Source organism: Anopheles funestus, chromosome 3RL (genome assembly GCF_943734845.2).
Source record: "Anopheles funestus chromosome 3RL, idAnoFuneDA-416_04, whole genome shotgun sequence".
NCBI lineage: Eukaryota > Metazoa > Arthropoda > Insecta > Diptera > Culicidae > Anopheles > Anopheles funestus.
This window is the reverse complement of record NC_064599.1, coordinates 49,361,444-49,369,107: the sequence shown is the minus strand read 5'-3', so window position 1 is coordinate 49,369,107 and position 7,664 is coordinate 49,361,444. Positions and strand designations below refer to the sequence as shown.

General features: G+C 40.4%; 1 long non-coding RNA gene across 1 annotated transcript; it reads right to left on the bottom strand.

Annotated features, from left to right (window-relative positions):
- Positions 1 to 5,345: 5,345 nt before the first annotated feature.
- Positions 5,346 to 7,147, bottom strand: LOC125769724 (uncharacterized). Its single transcript, XR_007419091.1, has 2 exons — positions 6,021 to 7,147; positions 5,346 to 5,954 (listed from the first exon to the last, which is right to left on the bottom strand). It is a non-coding gene; the product is annotated as an uncharacterized LOC125769724 (long non-coding RNA).
- Between the last annotated feature and the right edge of the window lie 517 nt (positions 7,148 to 7,664).

The window sequence follows — 7,664 nt, the reverse complement described above, 5'->3', positions numbered from 1 at the left end:
GCTTCAGGTCATAGGGCAACCAATTTCCCACCTTCCGGATCATTCCCATTGCTTTTAATCGAAGAGAAATGGTTGGCTGAGCCACTCCCAGTGTCTGTGCAAGTGTTTTTTGGTTTTGTGATGGATCTTCATCCAGTATTGCCTCTAATTCTCCATCCTCAAACTTTCGTGGTCCTCCGGAACGCTCCTCATCTTCCAAATCAAAATTGCCACTTTTGAACCGTGCAAACCACTTCTGACACGTTCGTTCAGCTAGAGCATGGTCACCATACACGTCTACCAAAATTTTATGACTTTCGGCAGCCTTTTTCTTCATATTGAAATAATGAAGCAAAACTCCCCGCAAAAACACATTATTTGGTACAAATGATGCCATGTTCGGTGCTCGCAGATACTATGTTATTTACTATTTATCAAAATGACAGATAGTGGATATTGTAGCCCAATAATGACACTTCAAATTGGCAGTGTTGCCAGATTCAATAAATATGTAATAAATAAATGGGAGCATTAATACCAAAACCGCACGAACACATTAATACACCTAATAATAAACGACGTGCAAAATGGCACCGAAACGAGCAGGCCGCCGCCAAGACAGCCCAGAAAGGCGCTGCTCTGGGATTTGTCGTATACGACGAACGACAAATACAAACGTATGGAGCTGTATGGAGGTGCTCTGTCAAATCCTGTAAAACATGATCATACATCTGTCGTTATACAAATCAATTTGTTTTTTCTATAAACCTCGTAAAACTTGTCGTAGGCACATCTTTCAAAACATGCATCTTGGTTGTCAGAACAGAACAAATTGTTGCAGCAGAAATTAAATGGACGCAAGTTGTCCAATGTGCATCATTTCTAACTGAATTTTAATTAAAGCGGCCAGTCTAACAAGTTTAGGCAATGGAACTCAGATTTGAGGACGCTTTATTGTTGGTTTTGTATGTTTGATGATTTGATGTTTTTCTTCTTATTATTACGGTTTGACGTTCCTTTTCTGTTTGACAGTTTGTGTGACGACAAATTCTAGAGCACCCATAAAACTTGTCGTTGTCGTTCGTCGTATACGACAAATCCAAGAGCAGCGCCAAAGTTGCTCGACCCGTATTGAGCACTCAATGGTTTTAGAGAACAAAGCGTTTCTCAGTAATGAACGGTTGCCGCACCCACAGTAATTGCGTGCATTGATTCCTGAGTTTCGAAGAGGTTCAAAGGTGAATCTGTGGCTGGAAACGATAGAACATTACGCGCGGTTCTATGAGTGGCAGGACCGGTCTAAGCTATTGTACGCCAGTTGCCGCCTAGAAGGAGCAGCTAAATCGTGGTATGATGGGTTCCGAAGCAGAATCAGCAATTTCTCGGAATTCTGCGTAGCCACGAAGAAAGCGTTCCCGGATGAGCGGAACGAGGCAGAGGGGCACATGGAATTGCAAAGAGTGACGAAAGCCAAAGAAGAATCGTACGAACAATACGTATTCAGAGTGAACGCGATCGGTGTTTCGGGGAAAGTGAGCGAACAAGCCATAATTTCCTACATCATCCGAGGATAATCCTCGGATTATCCGATACCCCAGCATTATGGTGAAAAAATACAGCGATATCTATGAATTGCTGATCTTTGGGATCTTTGGGATGAATTGGGATCTTTGAACACAACGCTCACCATGCAAGGCAGAGAATTTTCGGCGTATTTCATAGTGGTTCCGGAAAAGACCATATCGGATATAATTCTTGGAAGAGATTTTTTAAAAATGAACAATATTATCACCATTAGTATGGAAGCGGTAAATACTACAGGTCAACAGCAGGAATGTTCTTATTTGCTAAAACAGGAATTTGGAGAATTAGTTGACAATATGGAAGAAGTACTAACCATGAGCGAAGAAACGGAATTGGATGTGGGAGACACTGACATGACGCGAAAAGAAAAGGAGGAAGTGGAAAAGTTGTACAAAAATGAGTATCTCTACAGAGTTAAACCAAGAGAGCCAAAATTGAAGTATAAATGTGAAATTAAATTGAGAGAAGATAAATACTTCACTGCGAATCCGGCAAGGTTCAGTTTTGTGGAAAAAGATGAGCTGAACAAAATTGTTCAAGACTTATTACAGAAATTAATAATAAGAGAAAGTGATTCTCCGTACACCAGCAGAGTAGTATTGACAAAGAGACGAAATGGAACTTATAGAATGTGCGTGAATTATAAACCGCTCAATAGGTTAGTGGAGCGTATGCATTTCCCACTACCGCTAATAGAAGATCAAATTGCGAAGTTACAGGGAAAAAACTATTTCTTGGCACTAGATTTGAAAAACGGGTTTTATCACGTGGACATCGAAGATCATTCGCAAAAATTTACCTCTTTTGTCACGGCGGATGGACAATTTGAATTCAATATACTACCATTTGGATATGCAAACTCACCAGCCATATTCGTAAAGTACATAACGAAAATTCTTGAACCGATGATAAGATCAGAAAAATTGATAGTATTTATGGACGATATTTTGGTTGCCACAGAAAATTTGGAAACTCATATGAATATTCTCAAAGAACTCTTTAATAATCTAAGGGATAATCACATTAAAATCAATACAGCTAAATGCAAGTTTGTCAAAACCAGAATTGAATATCTAGGTAACGAGATAGGATACAATCAACTACAACCATCGGAAAGACATATAGAATCAATCAGAAATATCCCAGTTCCAATTACTCGTAAAAGTTTGCAAAGATTTATTGGATTGGTCAGTTATTTCAGGAAGTTTATTAAGGGATTTAACAAAATAGCCGAACCATTCTATAATCTCACGAAAGATACGATTAACTATATTTTCCAAAAGGAACATCTCGAAGCATTTAATAGGTTAAAAAATACTACAATAGTAGAGAAGCCTATATTGTGTTTATATTCACATACTGCAGAAACACAGTTGCATACAGATGCGTCAAGCAGCGGATACGGTGGTATAATCATGCAAAGGCAATCGAAGGACAAGCAGTTTCATCCTGTAATGTACTTCAGTCGAAAGACTACTACGGCGGAAGCTAAACTATACAGCTTTGAATTGGAAACTCTGACAGTAATCTATAGCATACAGAGATTCAGAATTTACTTATTTGGAATTCATTTTAAAATCGTTACGGACTGTAATTCTCTTAAAGCCACCTTAGAAAAAAGGATATCAACCCGAAGATAAGTAGATGGGCATTATTTTTGGAACAATATGATTATGAAATAGTTCATAGAGCAAGAGATCACATGAAACATGTGGATGCACTCTCTCGCATAAACATTTATTAGAGGGAAACGATAACAAGAATTCGGAACTATTTGAAAATGCATTATACATAGATCAGTTAAAAGATAACAAAAGTCAGGACATAATCGAAAGGGTTCTGTTTACACAAGAATCACAATAGTGGTATAAACCGACAGTTTGCTGGTTTCGTCAAGTTTCAGCAACTGTCGTATTGTGAGTGCCGGTGGCACTCAGTGGGCACTCAGAGAAAAGGTTATAAAAGGAAAAACAAATAAACAAAATCCCTCTTCTTCGCTTAAAAATCCCGCCAATCGTACGGTAACTATTAGAAAGAAAATTCAGCATCCGAATTCCGCAAGTTTGTTCAGGTTCAAAATGGTGACACAACCGGATATGAAATCCGAAATGGAATACTTTATAAGGTTCACGGTCAGAAATCGTTATTATATGTGCCGGAGAACATGGAAGAATCAATTATTTACAAACATCACAACGAAACTGGACATTTTGGTAGGGACAAGGTAGCTGAGATGATAAGGCGCGTTTATTGGATCCCAGCAATGAATGAGAAGTTGCAAAATCATATTAGGTCGTGCGTTGTGTGCATCAGCTATAACCCGAAGAACAAACGGTATGATAGCAAACTAAATAGCATTCCGAAACCTAAACTTCCATTCGAAATGGTACATATAGACCATGTAGGACCATTAGAAACTACTCGTAGTGCAAATAAGTATATTTTTGCGATTTGCGATGGATTTACAAAATATCTCAAGCTGTATGCCACTAAAACAACGAACTCCCGAGAGGTGAATAAGTATTTTAAATCGTACATAGTAGTCTACTCAGCACCCCAAGTTGTCATATCAGACAGAGACACTTGTTTTACGTCCGAGAACTTTGAGAAGATGATGATTTCTCATGGTATCAAACACATTTTGATAAATGTCAACAGACAAATCGAGCGTTATAATAGAACGATTATTCCTCTTTTAGCTAAGTTAGTCGAAGAAAAGTCTAAAGATTGGGATATATTACTAGCCGAAATAGAGTACCTTTTGAACAATACGATTAACAGGTCCATTGATAATCCGCCAGCAATAATACCAGCAAAAGAAAGAGTTCACTGGAGATCTTACCCAATATTTACAGGACTTGTTGAATGTCCAAGAAAGGGATTTGGAAGACTTACGAGATCGGGCATCTGATGTTATAAAGGCTAAACAGGAGTACAACGAGAGACAATACAACAAGCATTGTACAAGCGACACCTATTACAAGGTAGGAGACCTCGTGGTTGTTAGGAAACCAAAACAGGCGGGCGAAAATTGCAAACTGAGTGCTAAATTTAAGGGACCGTATGTTGTAAAAAAAGTACTAGACAGAAATCGATACGTCATATCGGATGTTGAAGGATTTCAGGTTACCGGAAAGAAGTTTGAAGGTATTTTTGATCCGTTGAACATGAAACTCTACAGAACTTTATCAGATAAAGATAACCTCGAAATAGAAACATTGGAATCCGAGGAAGAACAAGAGCTTTTAGGATTCGATGAGGATGATTAATTAATTCTTCGAGGGCGAAGAAAGGGATCAGGATGGTCGAGTTGTAGCAGTTAGATTCGAAAAAATGTAAACTGACAGTGGGTCCTGTTTGTATGCAAGGATCGAACGGTTACTTGAATCAACATTGAGTCAGTCGGTTGAAAACTATCGCAGAATAAAGTAGCGATTGGAGAAAAAACCGGACTCTTACAATATTTAAAATAATAATCACTCATGTTTATGTTAAAGAGTAAAAAGCACCATCACAATGCATTGTATCTACATTGTTGGTTAGAAGTTAATGTTTCTATGAACGTTTAAATGATGAGTTAGATGGAAAAAAATATAGTCTGTAAGTTGTCATGTATATTTTAGTCAAAATTATAAGATAAAATAACTTATCCTAAGGTCAAAATCACAGGTAGAGAGAAGAGAGAACAATTACAAAAAGTCGGCTAGTATTAGTGTTGTCAAATTGTTCGATAGCTCGTTCGGATAAAGATTCGATGGATGATGATGTGAACACGGTGATGATTCAACTTAGACTAATTTCTATATTATAATTCACTTACATCTATCCTAGTTCCCTATTCACATTTACATATTTACATTACACACATACGCACAAATTATTGTTGAAATCAAGTTGCCTAACTGTAGGCGCCGACACAAATGTTAAAATAAATTATTATTGTCCGCTTAAGTCTATGTATGTTTCCTTTTTGGGTGACAGTATGTTTTTTTATTAGGTTCTACCCTGTGAGCAATTTGAGAGAGAATCCCATACAAAATTTTGGCCTTGTTCTCGCTTTGTTCTGGCTTTAGAGGTACAACCAAAACAAGGCGAAATGAACTACACGATCGTGACGTCACTAGTGTTTTGATTTGATTTCTCTTCGAAATGGTACAGTGGTGTTCAAAAAAAAGTAGTAAGACGACGAAATATTTTTTTCACAGCATTTTATTCTCACTTTTTTATAACATTCTATACAGTAAATTCATTTTTCTAACCATAAACTCTTTATAACACTCCAATTAACTGCTAGTGTGCTCCAAGGTGTCCTCAATCAGCGATTTTTCGTTGCATCGAAAACACGGCGAGATGATAGTACTCCTTAATTCCGCTCGAAATGTGGTGTTGAACTGCAATTAAAATAATTATTAGCAAGTAGCTGACATAACACTGCTAAATTCAACACATTTACCTACCTTTTATAAAGAATTGAAGCAAATATATTGCATTTTATCGATGGCTTCTCGGCACGCGTCTTTCGCTGCAAAACGATAACACAAACTGAACACGATCTACGGCGTCGCTACCTGTGTGCTTGCGTATGTGCACTTCTCCGCTCGTTATCGCTTAACCCCTCCGCTAAGCCATCCGCAACGGACCCACAAACTCGTGCGCGCCGCGCTTGTCGAATATAGAGTGTGGGCACAGTGCGGGAAGACAGAGGTAGAGCGTCGCAGGAGACGGTTCATTTCAACAGCGAAGGACTAGAAGAAGGAGCACGAGCATTTTTCAACTGAAGGAGAGACAGAGTCGACATGCTAAAATCGAGTGAATTTGAGTAGCTTTGCCCACAGGGTATGTTTGTTCTGACATTGGCATGTATAAGTTTCATTTTTAAAAAATGCTCCACGTACTCGTCGTTAACTTGTATTCCCGCGGTGTTAGTGGCAACAGATTTAATGCAGCGTATAATATTCCCGTAGTGTTGAAAAGCAATCTTTTTCCCTGAAGATCCTCCCCAGGTGCAATTCGGGAGAAATTTTTTATCGAACATGAGATCAATTGCTTCGTGCATCCTGTTGGGGGCATCTTGGCTTACGATCTCGACATCCAATCTTTGCACGTAAGAAAAGAAGACGAAGTCGTTTTCCCCAACTTCGCCTCATACGCATTCATCTCCTCCAAATTAGAAATTAATTGGAGTGGGAAATATTGGGCGTTTCTCCTAATGCCCCTCATCGGTTGCAACGTTTCTGTTATATTGTTTAGCATAATTATTGACTAAGAGGAGCGTACGTCCAGTTTTAACAAACGTTTGTCCATGTCGTTCACTTTAGCCAAAATAGCAGTTAACGTTGGGTCCGACGCTACAACCGTTAGCGCAGAATTTGTCGTCGGCTGGTGTTCATCGACACGGAGGGCCTGTCCAAGCGGTCGCGCAACAACAGGCACAGCAACAGACGTCGACACCGATACTGATGCAGTTGTCGTCGGCTGCTGGACACCAACGCGGAGGGCCTGTCCAAGCGGTCGCGCAACAACAGGCACAACAACAGTCGTCGACACCGATACTGATGCAGTTGTCGTCGGCTGCTGGGCACCAACGCGGAGGGCCTGTCCAAGCGGTCGCGCAACAACAGGCACAGCAACAGGCGCTGACACCGAAACTGATGTAGTTGTCATACCAACGCCAGGCTGCTGGACACCAACGCCAGCTTTCAGCGTATGCACAACTCCTGGCGCTAACAGCTGGCCTGCAGAGCGAACGACTGTTCCTGCTGGCCGTGAGCCAACCAAATTTCAAGGGTTCAAAATTTTGAACCTAATTCCGATCGTTCACTGTAAGGAACGGAACGAACCTACCAGGATTATTCCGGAACGCGCATCACTAGTGTACTGTAGCATGCAGTGGTCGCTGAGAGTATACGCCTCGCTCACTCGCCAATTCAGTGTTACCTGAACGTGGGAGTGTTACCATCGTTGCCCAGCACCTCATTGGGAGGTTGGGAGAGGCTCTCGAGTACCGCTTCTCCTCTGCTGTTGGTCCTCCGGCTACCCCACTCAACCGCCCTAGCGCTGAAGTCCCCGGCAACGACGACTGGGTTGCACCCGCCAAGTGC